The sequence below is a fragment of the Panthera leo genome, chromosome C2 (genome assembly GCF_018350215.1).
Source record: "Panthera leo isolate Ple1 chromosome C2, P.leo_Ple1_pat1.1, whole genome shotgun sequence".
NCBI lineage: Eukaryota > Metazoa > Chordata > Mammalia > Carnivora > Felidae > Panthera > Panthera leo.
This window is the reverse complement of record NC_056687.1, coordinates 139,513,692-139,532,915: the sequence shown is the minus strand read 5'-3', so window position 1 is coordinate 139,532,915 and position 19,224 is coordinate 139,513,692. Positions and strand designations below refer to the sequence as shown.

Below are 19,224 nucleotides of genomic sequence, written 5' to 3'. Positions count from 1 at the left end.
AAATAAAGCAGGGAGGAGGAAAGTGAGTTCTCTGTTGGGAGAACAGCAAATATGCCAGCTGGCTGAGGTTAGATAATGTAGGGCTTCAAATGCCATGATAGGAATTGGAAATGTATTCTGGAGACCTGTGGTTTTCAAATTTGTTGCTTCCAGGAGCAGCCGCACTCCAATGAGGTCTTTTGGGATCACTAATCTCTCTGCTCCCTCCCTACCTGAGATTCAATTACAGAAACTGCACTTCTGTCTACACACACACACACACACACACACACGTATAGATTCAGCACATGATTTCTTTGAATAAAGGGAGGCCAGTGCTGAACTGCTTCTGGAAAAGAAAAGAAAAGAAAAGAAAAGAAGAAAGAAAAGAAAAGAAAAAAAGAAAGAGAGAAAGAAAGAAAAAAGGAAGGAGGAAGGAAGAAAGAAAAGAAGAAAGAAAAGAAAAGAAAAGAAAAGAAAAGAAAAGGAAAGAAAGAAAGAAAGAAAGAAAGAAAGAGAAAGAAAGAAAGAAAAAGAAAGAAAAGCCCAGGTCCCATCCCAGACTATTTCAATCAGAATTTAATGAGCACCTAGGGCTGAGAACCGCTATCAGACTATGGAGTCACTGAGGGCCTCAAAGTGTGGTCCAGAGAACAACAGTATTATGCAAACCTATTGGATCAGAATTTAAAAAGATCTCTGGATGACTGATATGTATATTAAAGGCTGAGAGGCGCTGAAGGAAGGTTCCATGTGATATAATTTACTGATCATCTTCTATATGTCAGACATGATGCTAGGTACTTTTTGTACTTCTGTGAGCCTTGGTTTCCTTATCTTACCTGTAAAAGGAAACTTTACATTGTGGGGGCTTTATTAAGAATTAGATAAAAAGTTTCAAGTACAGTGCTTGGCAAAGAATGTTTTAAAAATGGCAACTGTTACCATTAATACATATTCCTTCAAATGACTGCCTTTCTACAAAATTACTGTTATCTGAAACTGAGGCTCAAAGAAGTTCAATGGCTGGACAAATTTACACTGTAAATGGTGGAACTGAGCTTCAAACCTAGGAACGTGTCGTTCAAAAGCTCATCTTCTTTCCCACACAGCTCTCTGGCATCAAGGCTTAGTGTAGACTGGAAGCAACACAAACAGAAGACAAGGCAGTCCTGATGAACTAAGAGGTGCTAGCATCAGCCCCCACATTTCTGCGTCAGAGATGAGAACTGGCCAAAATCACAGGCAAGTACCAACAAAAGGCAGATGTGAGTTATGTGAATCCCAACATCATGGAAACATTCAGCCACTTAGCTAATATTTGTATAGCATTTGGTTAGCATTTAACAATATTTAGTCTCTAGACAGGTTTACAGAGTTCACAAACAACTTTTGTATGTATTATAGTCTTTAACCTTCACCACAACTAGGTAAAATGGGATTATTATTCTAAAATGAAATCACTCCATTTTTTTCTCCTTTTTAAGGGCCTTTATTTAATAGCACAAACCTGGATTTCTTAACACATTATAGAGGCTTTCATGTCAGGCCTTGTGTTTAAGAAAAATCCAGATTCTCAATGACATGCACAGAGTTCATCTCCTACGCTTCTTTCTTCCTTCAGCCCATCGGCGAAGGTCAGAAGTAGATGGGTTTTTGGTCAAAGGAAATACGACCAGGGCAGGTAGCACAGGTCTGGCGATCTTGTTTGCTCCAGTGAGGGAATGAAAGGTACCTGACTGAACTCTGGGGGTTCTTGGCAGAAGTGGTGCCTCAGCTGGAGGCGAGTTTTTTTTTTAATTTTTTTTAACGTTTTTTAAATTTATTTTTGAGACAGGGAGAGACAGAGCATGAACAGGGGAGGGTCAGAGAGAGGGAGACACAGAATCTGAAACAGGCTCCAGGCTCTGAGCTGTCAGCATAGAGCCCGATGCGGGGCTCGAACTCACGGACCGCGAGATCATGTCCTGAGCTGGAGTCAGACGCCCAACCGACTGAGCCACCCAGGCGCCCCTGAATATTTGACTTTAAAATAGAGTCATCTACCCAATTGAATGCTACCAGACATTCCAATCACTAAACTAATTTTGTTGCTCTGATCCACAACCTCCAGCTATCTTTTGATTTCAATTTAGCTTCTCAGTAGGCATGCCTATAGGGAGAGAATGTACTTCTCAAAGGACATGAATGTCCAGTCCCCCGGGCACTGATAGTCCTCATCACAAATATAACCATCACTCTTTTTCTTAAAAAAAAAATTTTTTTTTAATGTTTATTTATTTTTGAGACAGAGACAGAGCATGAACGGGGGAGGGTCAGAGAGAGGGAGACACAGAATCCGAAACAGGCTCCAGGCTCTGAGATGTCAGCACAGAGCCCGACGCGGGGCTCGAACTCATGGACCACGAGATCATGACCTGAGCCGGAGTCGGCCGCTTAACGGACTGAGCCACCCAGGCGCCCCTGGAGGCGAGTTTTTAAGAGACCAGTCCCACAAACACCTTAGGGGAGAAGAGAGAATGAGCAACCAAACAGAAGACTAAGACGTTGCTTCCTGGCTTTTGGTGTATTCATAAAATCTGAGTTATGTCCCCTACCTTGCACATCATTTGTGCCAATATTTCTATGAGGCATCCTTAGGAGTCCACAAAATTCCTGACTCCATAGCTATAAAGAATACACGTTTTAAAAAGGGAAGCACATGAATGGATCTAGAAACATTTTGCAGGGATGGAGCTATGACGGCACTTTCCTACCGCCTAGTTGACCAGGCACAGCCCATTATGCCCTTGCTTTCATCGGAGATTTTGTAGTCTGCCCTTGTAAAACATTTATAGAAGTGACTTCCAGCACTCAACTTAGTGATTTAATATTATACAAAGTTCATTAGTCATGGTATCTACATCAATTCTCTACAGACGCTATTATTACCTCTCAGGTTTCAGCCATTGCGTTCTCTCTTTGTAAGCAAAACAAACACAGATTTTATTGAAGATTTGCAATTTAAGAACCACCAATTTGTAGCATCCCTTAATAACTCCTGTCAATGTAGGCCGTCTTTGAAGGATTCAGTGGTTTTTGCTTTTGGCAGTGCTACAGTGGTGGAAATAACTTACGCTGCCCGTGCCCATCGTACAGTGTCTGCTAACACGTAGGGTTGCTGGCTGCCAAGCAGATTTAATTTACCCACTTCTCAGCTTGCATTAACCTTTGAATAATAAAGCACAGCTGAGGCTGCTGTAAGAAACAAACCGAGGAATGAATAATTAAAAGCACCTTCTCAGCCTTGGAAAGACCAATCCCTAACCATTAGGGGAGATTTAATTGTGACTGAACCAAGCATTAAAGAGGCTAATTGTATTCTTTATAAACTGAAACAAATGCTAAGGACATAGTGTGACTACAATATCTGTAGTATATGAAAAGCAAAGCGCTGAAAGCGCCCCATAATCAGTTCAGATGAAAAAAAGGGAGAGGAGACGGATTCTAAAGAAAAACAATTACTTCTAAAGATGGGCACTCGTGCTGTCTACATGCAGACCAAATTGCTACTACTTATAAGAAGCTATTATTCACGTAACACAGGTGGACTGGCTAGAATAGCATCTGAAGGGATAGAAATGTTAAAGCTGAAACAAAAGGTTGAGAATAGAATAGATTACAGGAAAACCCTATCTCCTTTGAATCTGTCAAGTGCTTATGCCAGCTGGGATTCTTCTTTGCTTTTGATGGATTTAATTTTCCTCTGGGAACCCAAATCTAATGTAGCTGTCATATTTATGTGTTAAGATCACTAAACAGTCATTGATATTTTATATACTTGCTAATACGTTGTTAATGCTTAATTCTATATTCAAACCAAAGAGTGACCTCTTTATCTGAATGGTTGGAAATGATGATCTGTTTCTAGACCTCCGGCAAAGGGCAGGACATCCCCCTAAATCAAAGAGGGCAGTTTCCCCTCATTAGTGACTTTAAAGTATGTGTTTTTAATACTTCAAATTAGGAAGCTTTTCTTGTACTTAAGTTTATTTTGCTAAATTTAAGGTCTTTTTCTCTACCTGTGTTCATAAAGCCATTATTGTCAATGCCCTTCTCATAGTAACCTTTCAATTACTAGGAGGTAGGCAGGTAAACATTGTTTTTCTGTACTAAGCAATTTTATGGCTTTTAAAATGGCTTTAGTTTTCACTTTTATGCTTCTTTTAATTCTCTGAATGAACTTCTCTAATTTCTGATATATCTAACTTAGAGATGACTCTTTGTATAGAGTAGGTAAAAGATGACCAAAAGATGGTCACAACTGGATTTACCATTTTAGTACAGACCAGCTTCTCATTTGGGAGAACAAGAATACTATTTTTTTTGTTATATTCTTAATATTTTCCTGTATCACATCAATTTTTGATATAAGAAAACTAACTGCTGGTTTATTAACTGCTGGGACTAAAAATCTTAACAGTTCTATTTGTAATTAATCACCACTGGAAACAGTTCTCATTACTCCTGTTTCTTTTGAACATCACTATACCCTCGCCAACACCTTCCAGCTGTCAAGTACTTGTTTAAATTTCCTTTGGTGTTCAGTCTATTGTATTCTTCTCACAGTTAGCCATTTTGTAACACTTGGTTTCACTCCAGCCCCAGCAAAATAAATGATCCCTACCCCTGGTTTCCCATAGGCCATGACTTCTGTCTCCGTGACAGCACTTACACTAGGTAATTTTGCCGCCTGCCTTTAGTGGAATGGAGTCTCCTGGGGGCAGGCATTACGTCTTACTCATCTTTATACCCTAGTCAGCTGCCATGGTGTCTGGAACACAGCAGATCACTCAATGTTTTTCGATTCAACGTGAATTCACAAAGAATTGGCGCTTGTAACAGTGCCAACTGAGGAGGGAGTAGATACTGAATAAACATAGGATTAGCTTTTGGGGGGGATTATTTTATTTTAAACCTTTTAATTTTAAAAGTTATAAATTTATAGAAACATTGCAAAGATGGTTTAGAGTCCTCATATACCCTATAGCCAGTTTCCTCTATTATTAACATTTTACAGTAGTATGGTACATTTGTCCCAGTTAATGAGCCAATACAGGTATGTTGCTATTATTAGAGTCCTTAGTTTATTGAGATTTCCTTAGTTTTTTATCTAATATCCATTTCTTGTTTCAGGATTCCATTCAGGATACCATATTATTTAGTAGTTGTGCCTTTTCATAATGCTCCATTCTTTAAAAACACTTTTTTTAATGTTTATTTATTTTTGAGGGAGAGAGACAGACAGACAGACAGACAGACAGAGTGTGAGCAGGGGAGGGGCAGAGAGAGAGAGGGAGACACATAATCGGAAGCAGGCTCCAGGCTCTGAGCTGTTAGCACAGAGCCCGAAGCAGGGCTCGAATTCATGAGCCGTGAGATGATGGCCTGAGCTGAAGTCAGACGCTTAACCGACTGAGCCACCAGGCGCCCCAATGCTCCATTCTTTTTTAAAAAACACAGTCATACCTCATTTTATTATACCTTGTTTTATTGCACTTTGCAGATACTACGTTTAAATTTAAGGTTTGTGGTGACTCTGACTGAATCACAAGTCTGTCAGCACCATTTTTTTCCAATAGCATGTGCACACTTTGTGTCTCTAAGTCACGCCTTGGTAATTCTCACAATATATCAAACTTTCCTATTATTATTATATTTGTTACAGTGATCAGTGTTCTTTGATGTTACTATTGTAACTGTTTTGAGGCACCATGACCACACCCATATGAGACAACAAATTCAATTGATAAATACTGTGTGTGTCGTGACTGGTCTACTGAATGGCCATTGCCTGCCTCTCTCCCTCGCCTTTGGCCTCCCTATTCCCTGAGACACAACAGTGATAAAATCAGGCCAATTAATAACCCTACGATGGCCTTTACGTGTTCACATGAAAGGAAGAGTTACATGTTCCTTTAAAAGCTGGAAATGATTAAGCTTAGTGAGGAAGGCATGTCAAAAGCTGAGATAGGCTGAAAGCCAGGCTTCTTGCAGAAAACAGCCAAGTTGTAAATACAAAAAAAAGTTCTTAAAGGAAATTGAAAGTGCTGGTCCGGTCAGCACATGAATGATGACAAAGCGAAACAGCCTCATTGCTAATATGGAGAAAGTTTTAGTGGTCCAGAAAGCAGATTAAAGCAGCCACAACCTTCCATTAAGCCAAAGCCTAATCCAGAGCAAGGCCCTAACTGTCTTCAATGAGAGAAGGGAGAAGGCTGCAGAAGAAAAGTTGATTGCTAGCAGAGGTTTGTGTACAAGGCGTAAGGAAAGAGGCCAACTCCGTAACATGAAAGTGCGAAGTGAAGCAGCAAGTTGTTCACGCAGAAGCTGCAGCAAGTGATCCAGAAGGTCTAGCTCAGATCATTAACGAGATGGCTATACTAACAACAGATTTTCAATGTAGAACAAACAGCCTTACACTAGAAGATGCCATCTTGGACTTTCATAGCTGGAGAGGAAAAGTCAATGCCTACCTTCGAAGATTCATAGGACAGGCTGACTCTTTTGTCGGTGGCTAATGCAGTTGGTGACTTTAAGTTAAAGCCAAAATTCACTGACCATTCCAAAAATCCTAGGGCTCTCATGAATTATGTTAAATCTACTCTGCCTGTGCTCTATAAATGGAACAACAAAGCCTGGATGACAGCTCATCTATTTACAACATGTTTTACTGAGTATTTTAAGTCTACTGCTGAGACCTACTATTTGGGAAAAAACAATTCCTTTCAAAATATTATTGCTCATTGACAATGCACCTGGTCACTTAAGAGCTCTGATGGAGACTTCCAACAAGATTAATGTTACTTTCATTACTGCTAACACAACATCCATTCTGTAACTCATGAATCAAGGAATCATTTTGACTTTCAAGTCTTATTATTTAAGAAACATATTTTGTGGGGCACCTGGATGGCTTAGTTGTTTAAGTATCTGACTTCTGCTCAGGTCATGCTCTCATGGTTCATGAGTTTGAGCCCCATATCAGGCTCTCTGCTGTCAGCACAGAGCCTGCTTCAGATCCTCTGTCCCCCTTTCTCTGTGCCCCTTCCACGTTGCTCTCTCTTTCTTTCTCAAAAAAGTACATTTTGTAAGGTTACAGCTACCATAGATAATGATTCCTCTGAGGGATCTGGGCAAAGTACATTGAGAACTTTCTGGAAATAATTCACCATTCTAGATGCCATTAAGAATATTCATGATTCATGGGAAGAGGTCAAATGTCAACATGAACAAGATAACCGTCATGGATGACTTTGAGGGGTTCAAGACTTCAGTGGAGGAAGTAACTGCAGATATGGTGGACACAGCAAGAGAACTAGAATTAGAAGTGGAGCCTGAAGGTGCGACTGAACGGCGATAATCTCATGATAAAACTTTTAACAGATAATGAGTTACTTCTTATGGGTAAGCAAAGAAAGTAGTTTCTTGACATGAGTTTACTCCCGGTGAAGATGGTGGGAACACTGTTGAAATGGTAACAAAGGATTTAGGGCATCACACATAAACTTAGTTGATAAGCAGCAGCAGCGTTTGAGGGGATTGACTCCAATTTTGAAAGAAATTCTCCTGTGGGTAAAACGCTATCAGCCAGCAATGCATGCTGCAGAGAAATTGTTTGTGAAAGGAAGAGTCAATTAATGTAGCAAACTTCATTGTCTTATTTTAAGAAATTGCCAAGTCACCCCAACCTTCAGTAACCGCCATCCCCATCAGTCAGCAGCCATCAACATCAAGGCAAGACCCTCCACCACCAAAAGATCAACTTGCTGAATGTGAAGATGATGGTTAGCATTTTTTAAGCAATGAAGTCTCTTTTAGTTAAGGTATATGCATTCGGGTTTCTTTTTCAGACATAATGTTACTGCTTACTTAATAGACTACAATACAGTGTAAACATAACTTGTATATGCATTGGGAAATTTAGAAATTAATTTGACTCACTCTATTGTATTACTGGCTTATTGCAGTGGTCTGAAACCAAACCCAGAGTATCTTGGAGCTATGCTTGTAATAAAAACTTAAGTAGAGAAACTGAGAGAGGTGTTATGGAATACTTGGTACTATCTTTGCAACTTTTCTGTAAATTTAAAGTTATTCCAAAATAAAAAGTTAACTTGTGCTTGCTTCAGCAGCAGATGCATGAAAACTGGAACCATATAGAGAAAATTTGCACAGCCCCTGCACAAGGATGACACACAAGGTCATGAAGCCTTCTGTATTAAAAAAAATAAAAATAAAAACTGACACTGAAAACAATAAAAGCAATATCTTGAGTTTCCTTAAAAAAATCTCTATGTACAAATGTTCAGCTTGCACATGTTTAAATTTTAAATGTAAGTCTATGATTACTCATCTCTCTATATGGAAGTTTTCCCCAAACAGTGCCAAATGCTTTACCTTAGCTACATCCTAGTTTCATTAATCACCCTGGTAATATGACAGTGCTCATGAAAGATATTAATAAAATATCAACATTTAAAATTACTTGCATTCTGGGGAGGAGAGGCATGGGGAGAGGTGATGGTGGGGATATTTCAACTGGATCTGCTCTGTAACTCAAGTTTAAGTGTATCAATTCAGTATGCTTGATCCTTTGCTCCCCAGACGCTCAACCTCTCCATGTATATTATTATTCATAATGTTACTAAGCTCAGTGAAAATGGATATACAGTAAAAGAAAAGTTAGCTGGCATGCCAATGACTACTTTCCAGTGTATGAGATCATGATATATAAGGAATCCAAAGTACCTTCTCAAAGCCATCTCCCCTTTATCCAAAGACTATGGATAGGCTGTGTCATTCAAGATTTTGTTTGAAGCAAATATGCCAATCGAATACTCCACAGCAATGAGACAAATTCCTCCGAAATAGTTAAGATACGCTCAATGGTCACTTATCAGTTTGGTAGGCTTCCACACTCCAAACTGTCCAGATATCCATCCCTGTAACTTCCTGTAAGCAAGAGTGGAGGCAGTACCAGAGCTCCAGTGGAACTACTGAGAGCTAGTGAAGCCACTTCTTAACATTGCAGTCTCAAACTTTCCTTGTTAGATCTGTCTATCAAATGTCTATCCATGAAGATATAAAGGAGGTCAGTACGGGATGGAAGCTGGTAACAATAAAAGTATTTGAGCAACAGTTACTTGTTCCCTCATACCTTCACATTTGACCATATGTGTGTATGCGTGTGTGTGTGTATACATACATACATACATACAGAGAGAGAGAGAGAGAGAGAGAGAGAGAGAAGGCAGTGGGAAATAAAAGAAACATAAAAAGTTAGGAGTAAAAGAGAGGTTTGAGACCAATAAAATGTGACAAGGTAGATTTACAATTTACAATTCTTAAAAAAATTTTTTTAATGTTTATTTCTGAGAGAGAGAGAGAGAGACCAAGTGAGCGAGCACGGGGCAGAGAGAGAGGGAGACACAGAATCTGAAGCAGGCTCCAGGCTCTGAGCTGTCAGCACAGGGCCCGATGCGGGGCTCGAACTCATGAACCATGAGATCATGACCTGAGGCAAAGTCGGACGCTTAACCAACTGATCCACCCAGGTGCCCCTATTATTCTATTTTTAAAAGCTGGAAGAATTGAATTCTCTTGTCCTACTCCAGTTCAAGCCCTGATAAATATAAAATCCAATTTTGTTTAAATAAAATAAATTGTGTAACATATAAAAGCAGAGCAGCTATTCAACAACAACTACCTGAAAAAGCGGAGCAGGATTGTAGGGTGGAGGCAAAAAAAAAAAAAAAAAATGATTGAAAACTACCCAGCTGTAGGATTCTTATATTATTGAATGGACACCAAAACAGAGAACGTCAGCTTCATGTTCCTCAAAGGTAATATAACTATCAAACTGCTAGCTAAATATTAAGAGGACAACTATTATGCTATTTTGCAGGCATGTTTGACTTCCTTGAACTGCCCTCCAGCAAACAGTCAGAGGTTTTTTGTCCCAAGTGAGTCACTTTCTCACTCTTGCTTCTGACTCCAACAACCTGCTTGGGGCACAGTCTACTCCACATCGATACGTGTAATTTTTCTTACATTGGATGATGAATATTCTTCATTTACAGAGGGTTTTATTTTTTAAATCCGAGGAATGATATCTTCATGAATATAAAAGAATAACTATACTATAAAGCTCTTCTCCTTTTCTTTCTCCCAAAAAGGCTGTGGTAGATCAAAACATACAATCTACAAACTGTCATGTACAATCTCAGTTTACCACAGAGTAACTAAAACATCTCCAACAGATTTGATTTACATTTAGTTTAGTGTACCATGATTTCCTCTTTAAAAAAGTATTTTACTCTCTATTAACATGAAGAAAAGCTCAAAATATGTCAAATAAAAAGGGAAAAACGATGTAAAATTAAATCAATTTACTTGTTTATTTATTCATGCATTCGACAAACATATTCTAAGCTCCGTCTATGTGTTGGTCACATAGGTAATGTGTATTTAGCACTGAACAAATCCAAACTCACTTTATATCCTGGTGAGGAGAAGATAACACTAAGCAAATAAAAGTAAACACGCAGTTTGTCTGACAAGAACTATGGTGAACAATAAAAAAAAGGGTTGGTAAAGGCAGTGATTCCAAATTATTTTTAAAAACAAAACAAAAACTAGACCACATATGTGGAACATTTAGGTATTACTTTATGACATTTATCAACTTCTGTAAGTTGTAGTTTTCCACTCCAAAAACAATCATGTAAAAGCTCCTAAAAATATATTAGCACACGACAGTCTGTTTTCTCTGTGAAGTGTGATATTATTTTAACGTTCACAGCTGGCTAAGGATTTGTAAAATATCAAAAGAAAGGGTCCCAATTCATGTCAGATTTCTATTTTAGGCTAACAATTTATTCACTGCAAATACAATTACACTGTTTATGACCAGAGCATGCTAAATATTCACAATGTAATTTTTTAAATTATAATTTTGTTAATGATTACACCTCTTCAGCTAAACATTAAAATAAAGACAGATACAATGTCTTTTTTAAATAAGATTTTTCTTTCTTTTTTAATTATTTTCAGAGTGAGAGCATGTGTGAGAGCAAGTAGCAGAGGAGCAGAGAGAGAGAGGAAGGGAGAGAGAATCCCAAGCACTAAAAGTACAGAGCCTGACACAGGGCTCAAACTCACAAACTGTAAGATCATGACCTGAGCCAAAATCAAGAGTCACATGCTTAACTGACTGAGCCACCGAGGCACCCCAAGACAGAAAATGTTTTTAGCAAAAGAAACAATAAGGAATTTAACCCAAATTCCAGAGTGAAATTATAAACTCTGGAAGTTATCAGTTAATGTCAGAACATTCCAATTTGGTTATTCCTATAACTTTATGTATGATGCAGGTAGCAGCAACTCATAGTACACATGGATGTATTATAACAAGGAATAGCTTGTTAAACATTGAACATAGTAGAACAAAAATCAAATGGTTTAGATTCATTAAATTTAAGTTGTGGGTCAATATCTTTTAGTAGTTTTCTACTACTAATTTCATAAATCTTACGGTATATCAAGTATAATAATTACATTCAATGTCTTTGCTCAAAGAAACACTGTCAGTATTAAGAAAATAACTGAGCTGTCAAAACACCAACATTATTTTTTAAATTTCAAAAACAGCAACAAACAAGAACCTCAGGGACAGGTCATAAGCCCCCTGGGTAGCAGACAGAAAAGCAAACCAATATTGATAAAAATATGTTGGATAAAGGAACAAAAATCCACTTTACAAAGAAAATTGGTTTGCTGGGTTATTTAGGGAATGCAAACAACAATATGGGAAGGAAAGGAAGAGGCATGCGAGCTTCAAATACTATAAAATAGTTGATAACTCATATAGTGAATGGGAATCCTTGGGTACCCCACGCTTCTGATTTGGTTGGTAGTAGTCCATTTGTAAAGCCTCCAAAGTCACCACAGACAAAACAACCCTCTAATTTTAAATTTAGACTCTTATGTAGATGGCAAATGACAGATCAACTCATGCATGTTTAAAACGACTCAGTTTGTTGTAGACACATTAAAAGTATCCACAGAATTACTTCTAATGCCCAGCTTGCCCACTCAGCGACCTTGTATGGCAATTAAGGTAAGTAGCAGTTGAGAAGGGTCTATGTTTTGGTAGTAATGATATTATCACATATAAGCATATTTCTCTTCGAGTAAACATACATAAATGTGTTCTTCCTTTTATTAAAACAGTCTCAATGCCAGGAAAAAAATGAAAGACCTTCTACGTTTGTAAACTTGGCTCCCATGGATTTCAAGACAGTTGCATTTTTAACTGAAAAATCCAGCACAAAACAATTGAGATCTGTTTCCGTTTCATGGTTAATCATACTTTAGAAATAAACTCCTGAAAAAGTTCAAACTCATATCTTGGCAGGTTCCTGCTTCTCCATAAACCCTAACTGATTTAAGTTTTGAGTTATTGATTTGAATTTTAAGGAATTTATTTTATCCAATTAAACTATGGCATATATTAATAATGAAGTTACAAATACAGAACAAGAGAAATATATTAAGAACTGAAATGCTGCTGAAGGACTTCACTTAGAAAAATGGTTTCAGACACAGAAGCTCTGAGATGGTTACTTTCAGGGAGTAGGAACAGTGAAACTAGAAGCATACCAAGAACAGGAAACTCCAGATGAGATCCTGATAGGTTTGACTGGCATTTGTGATACTGTAACGGAGATATCAAGAGGGCTGGAAAAATATCAGTTCTCTGAGCAAAGCAGTGATGAGTAGATAAAAATATACCTACCTGTGATGATAAAGTAAAGGCAAGGAAACAAAGATAATTATCACACTACTCCTAAGAAGGAATGTTATGGGAAGGAGAGACCAGAGGCTGATATGGACCAGAAAGGGACCAAACAGTGAGAAAGACACTGAGCAGAGAACCCAGATTCAATCTCAAAATGGGTGGTCACCAAGATGATGAAAGAGAATACCCAAAAAATACATACACTCAGTAGTGTTAGGGAGATTTTAAGTGTTATCACTCCCCCTTTTTTAACTTGTTGCCAGCATTCATGAACGTTAAAATTCTGTTTCTCTGCGTATAAGTAACAAAGGTAGATTTAGAAGCTATTTGTATCAGTGGTAGGATAATTAACAACGATGTTAACTGGAATTTTAGGCATTACATCTAGAAAACAAAAAATAGTAAGATAATGTTTTGCATTCCCAAGTTGCCTACCAGATAAATTTGTGGGCCTTCTGGGGTTTAGCCACCTGTTCTTAGGCAACATTTAAGTACAAATGTATTTTTATAATAAAGGTCATTGGATTTTTTTTCTCATTTATCCATTATAATTAATTCAAAGTCACTGTAACCAGATGTAAAGGTAAGAATTACACACACAACCTTCAGAAATAAAGAAAAAGAAAATCTTTTCCCAGTCTCTAAAGGAAAAAAAGAAAACTCAGAAAACTTTCCTAGGAGTTATCACAGAATTACTGAAGGTAAGGTTCTTTTCAAACATTTAAAACTTTGGGAAATCTGTGTTTCCTTAACTCAGTATGCTGGAAAAGGGCTATTCTATTTATTGCAAAAGTTCAAGAGAGTTTATATATTTAATTTTTCAGAGGGCTAAAATCTCACCAATGAGATAAGGATATGGTATGGATCCCAAAAGCTAGTTGTATCCTAGCTTTAGTTCCACTGCAGTGAACTTATTGTTATAACTAAGTAGGGTATATTAATTCATCCATTCAAAGAAAATGCAGATGCTAGATCCTGGGGGCATGGTGGTAAGGCACAGCCGCTCTTCTTGAGTTTCACCATTTAAGGGGAGAAGACAGACAAGTTAAGGGATAATTACAGTGTATTATGATGGATGTGGTCTGTATTAGGAATAAGTACAGAGTACTTATGGAAGTAAAGAGGAAAGGCTCCTCAACCAAGCTGTGAGAGAGGAGATCTGAAAGATTCAAGGAAGTTACCCAGGAGTAGGGGAGAGTGGAAGAAAGGGCGGGGAAAGAAAAGGCAGGTAGGGGAAGAGCACCGGCCAGGAGGCAACAGAGAAGAGGGTTTCTTTCAGAAAACTAGGCACCATGCGGTGCTGTGGCAAAGGGTGAGGCAGGAAAGGTAAGCAGGGCCAGATCAAGAAAGCACCTTTTATGCAGTACTAGAATGGATTTGTCCTGAGGACAATGGAATCACAAATAAGTTTTAGAAAGAGAAGTGAACATGAACATATTTTCATTTTAGAAACATCAGTCTGACAGCAGTGAGGAAGGGGCTGAGACTGGGGACATGAGACCAGTTAGGAGGCTTTATGGTATTCAGGTAGAAGATGATGGTGGTAATGAAGTCTGAATTCTGGAGCCGAGACACAAAAGGAGCATGTTGAATCTGAAGGACCCGTAGGATGTCCAGGTGCAGATGCCCAGCCAGCTGCTGCAGAATAGATTTGTGAGAAAGCAGTAAACAGTGCACCTTCAGAGGCCCAGGAGTACAACACGTTATATGAGAACCAGCAGTGAGAATGGTGAGAAATTAAAAGGGTGTTCTAATGAGAAACAGTCACTGACATTTAAAAGTATGGGCATTAGATGAGGTGACTGAGAAAGAGCAACCAAATAAGGAAACTCCAGAGAGCATGGCATCACAGAGGCCAAGAGAGAGGAAAGCACTTGAAGGGGGATAAAAAAGTCAACTGTAACATACTGCAGAATGGGAGAGAAAATGACACTGAGAATGGTCCATGAGTTTGAGTAAAAACTGATGTTCCTGACTTTGGGAAGAACAGTTTAAGTGAGACTACTGGCATCGTGGATTGTGGATTAAGGAAGGCACAATATAAGAGATTAAAAGAAAGACAATGTGTTTCTCCTTCTGGAAGTCTGGATGGGAAGGGGCAGAAAGGAATGTGGCCTGAAGAGGAGGCAAGAGGGGGCAGAATACGAAGCAGGCAGGCAAGAGAGATGATGAAATCACCGACAGAAGCACTGAAACCTCTTCTACTGTGATAGGAAGGTAGGAGAAGAGGAGGAAGGAAGACGGGAGACTGAGGTTTTAGCACAATGTTAGTACCACACATGTGGAAACAGCAGTTTGAGCCTAGACTGCCACCTTGGTTGTGTCATCATGGGTAAATCTGACTGTATAAATCAAAACTTTTCTGGTCCTCAGTTCACTCTCATAAAGATGAGGATATGGTGCGTTAGATACCCTCTAAAGCCCCTTCAGTAATAAAGTCCATAATAACAGGTCATAATCGCATGAGGGTTTTTGCTTGTTTTTGTGATAGAAGGCTATAAAAAGTGAACTAATATGTACAGAAATGGACTTACTTATGTCTGATATCTACACAGTCCCCTTGGGGAAGAGAACTCTGAATCAAATTTACACTGTAAAGTAAAAACCAGAATCACTGTGGCTCAGGCATGTAATAGAAATGTTCAGTCTGGCCCAGTGTGCCCAACCAGAAAACTGAAGCCAGGCTGGTGCTTCTTTTGACCCCTGGAGATAATCAGTAAAGACCATGTAAAGCATTCAGAAAAACTAAAGTTCTTTCTACTAAAGTATTTGAATAAAATCAAGAGATCACTTCCAGTATAAATTTTTAAACTTTCCTTTTTATCATTTTCATTTAAATACAACAAAAATTTCTAGCTCAAGCCATTTTCAACATATGTTGACAGAATGGGGAAAAGGCCCTCTGTTCCTACGAATTTAGAGACTCCATATCCTTCCATTTAAATCGGAAGTTCTAGGGGCCCCTGGGTGGCTCAGTCGGTTAAGCTGCTGACTTGATTTCAGCTCAGGTCATGATCTCATAGTCTTGAGACTGAGCCCCTCATCAGACTCCTGCTTAAGATTCTCTCTCTCTCTTCCTCTGTCCCTCTCCTCTGCCTGTGCATGCACTCTCTCTCAAAATAAATAAATAAATTTTAAATCAGAAGTTCTTAACCTCTTTTTTGCTCAAGGACTCATTTGGCAGTCTGCTGAAGCATATGCACCTCTTCTCAGAATGCTTTCAAATGCATCACATAAAATGCATAGTATTACAAAGGAAACATTATATTGAAATGTGGTTGCCAAAAATTTGGTGTCACAAATGTGCTTCCTTATTAGATTCAATGACAAAATTTAATCCAATCTGGTAAATCTAATAATTATTTCTGTAATCCTGAAGCAGTGAGGCATAGATATTATTTTGAGATATTTGGAATAACAATAACATGATTTCTATTGGTATCACAAAATACTGTGCAAGAGCCTTTGCATCCAGCTGGCCAACTGGTGAAGAGAACGTAGATGGTGTCCAGAAGTACTCTGTATTTCTGCCATCCCACCTCAGGGGCCAGAACTGAGTCACGTAGACCACTACCTAGTGCTAGGAAACAGAATTTCACCAGCTCTTACTCTGAAGTCTCTCCAGTTGTTGTGTTTTTTGGGGGAATGTGGGAAGGGCTCTTGTCTGAAACTCATTCTCTAGTAGATTCTCCAGGAAGAGAATTCTTGGAGTAATCATAATCATTTGTCTGTGGTAGTTATACTTGAAGGGAAGTTTGGCTGGATAGAAAATTGGTTGCTCATGTGGGCACCTGGGTGGCTCAGTTGGTGAAGTGACGAACTTTGGCTCAGGTCATAATCTCATTGTCCTTGAGTTGGAACCCCGCACTGGGCTCTGTGCTAACAGCTCAGAACTTGGAGCTGGTTCAGATTCTCTGTGTCTCCCTCTCTCTGCCCACTCCCGCCTCCCCACCTCTTTGCCACCCTCCCCCCCGCCCCCCGCCACCAGCTCGTGCTGTGTCTCTCTCTCTCTCTCAAAAATAAACATTAAAAAAAATTTTTTTTAAGGAAAATCAGTTGCTCATGTTTTCCATCCTTGAGTATTTTAAATACGGAACACTTCACGGATTTTTCTTGAATCAACTAATTTTTCAATCTTTCAAATTCTGATTTATGTTTTCTTTTCTATCCTTTAGCATTAAAAAATTTTTTTTACTTTGTTTTAAAATAATTATTCTGCAGACTTTTGGGGGTATGTTTTCATTCCATTTCATTATTTTATTCTTTATTTTTTTCCTTAAAAATATCTTTGCTTAATTTTGTCTTTTTTTTTTTTTTTTTTTTTTTTAATGCAATGACCTCTTCTGTACTTTGAAAAGAAGAGTCCAGGATAGTTTTTCCAACTTCATGATTCTAGAACTCTCTCTAGATTTCACAAACTGATTTTTTAAAAAATGGCCTTCCACTTTGTGGGACTGCCTATGTTGTCATCACCTGCTTTATGTATTTATCTGTTTACTTATTTAACTTATTTACTCATTTACTTACCATTCTTTTCCATTTATATTTAAGCTTCTTATAAAAAGAATTAAAAGCATTTTTTATGGTTTGCCATTTTTAACAGCTTTCTATATATTTTTTATTGAAGTATAGTTGACACACAATGTTACATTAGTTTCAGGTGTGCAACAGTGATTTCACAACTCTATATGTTATGCTAGCCACACAACACTATTGCAATACCATTGACTATGTTCCCTATGGTGACTTATTTATTCCATAACTAGAACCCCGTAACTCCCACTCTCCACCCATTTTGCCCATCCTCCCACCCCACTCCCAGCAACCACCAGTTTGTTCTCTGTATTTGAGTCTATTTATTTATGCTTTTACTGTTTGTTTTTTTTCCAATTCCATACATATGTGTGTGTGTGTGTATCTATCTATCTATCTCACATCTTTTTTATTCATCAATCAAAGGACACTTGGGGTGCTTCCATATTTCGGTTATTGTAAATAATGCTATAATAAATACATGGGTGCATGTATCTTATCAAATTAGTGTTTTCATTTTCTTTGGTAAATATATAGTAGTAGAATCACTGGATCTATGGTATTTCTATTTTTAAATTCCTGAGGAACCTCCATACTGTTTTCCACAATGGCACACCAATTGATATTGTCACCAACGGTGCACAAGGATTCCCTTTTCTCTACATCCTTGCCAACACTGGTTATTTCTTGCCTTTTTTGATGTTAGCTTTTCTGATACCTATCAGATACCTATCATTAAGGTGATATCTGATTGTGTCATTGTGCTATCACCTGCTTTTTATCTGGACTTTTTCTTTCTTCTCCCCTCTTGTCCTGTCCTGCTCAATTTGGATTCTACTTTAAGCAGCTTTTCTCAGTGAGAGGATCTGTTTTGGAAGGGAGCTTTGGTTTGCTTGTTTTGAGAGTATGTAAGAACCAGAATGATCCAGCACCATTAGACTGAATTGCTTCCCAGTCCCCTTGTATTCACCAATGGATTAGGTCTTGCAAAAATACCCATCCAATCTCAACATCTACTCTGACTGGCTTAACGTCTTTCCAGAGAGTAGTTCCTGGCAATTTGAGGGATTTCCAATTCTCAGGGATATAAACTGCCCTGCTTCCTTTCCTCTGCTTCCTCCCACACAGTTACCAGTCCCATATGAATCTTGTAGCTGTTCGTAGTTGGTCCTTACCCGCTAGTATTTGGGGGTTGGTGGGGATACCTAATTTGGATGTAGTTGCTATACATAGGTTTTGATTTTGATATCCTAGTTGCTCTACCTGTTTTTGTGAAGAAATTAAAGAACAATGCCACTGCTACCAGTATCTTTCAGGAATCTTCTTCTTGAAGTTTGTGTTTTTTAATTTAAAATAATTATTGTTCAAAGTCTACTTCAGAATAATATGAATTGGGGCTATCAGTCATTTAACAAAAAGTTAGTAAAACATCAGTGATTTTCAAACTGTAGTACTTGGAATCACGAGAGATTTATGTATATGTGTATGCATGCCTCCGTGGGTCCATGTACTTCTGCTTTCCTTCCTTCACCCCACTTTGAACAGAGGGGATCCACTAGAGATCCTGTACTTCCATGAGATATTCTGTTTGAAGAATCAATTACATGGTTAAAACTGTTTGAATACTACTGTTCAAGAGTCATTTTTAAAAATTAGTATTGAAAATCTAAATAAAGTGAACTGACATTCATAAAACAGATTTAGTATTCAGAAAGATAATTTGAACCAAGAACTACAAACAGAATTCAAGCAAAAAAAAAGTATCTTTTAATAATCCCTCATGTTTTTCAAAGGTTTAAGTATATTTTTATTATATTCCTTTGTTAACAGTTTTTACTGGTTTTATGTTTCTCCAATTTACTACCTGCTTT

General features: G+C 38.2%; 1 protein-coding gene and 1 non-coding gene across 3 annotated transcripts in view; one reads left to right on the top strand and one right to left on the bottom strand.

The window, feature by feature from the left end:
• The window catches only part of UBE2E2 (ubiquitin conjugating enzyme E2 E2), a 369,863-nt gene that overhangs the window by 102,465 nt on the left and 248,174 nt on the right, over window positions 1-19,224 (bottom strand). The window lies entirely within an intron of this gene.
• On the top strand, window positions 8,142-8,244 carry LOC122198983. The gene has a single exon (XR_006193268.1). It is a non-coding gene; the product is annotated as a U6 spliceosomal RNA (small nuclear RNA).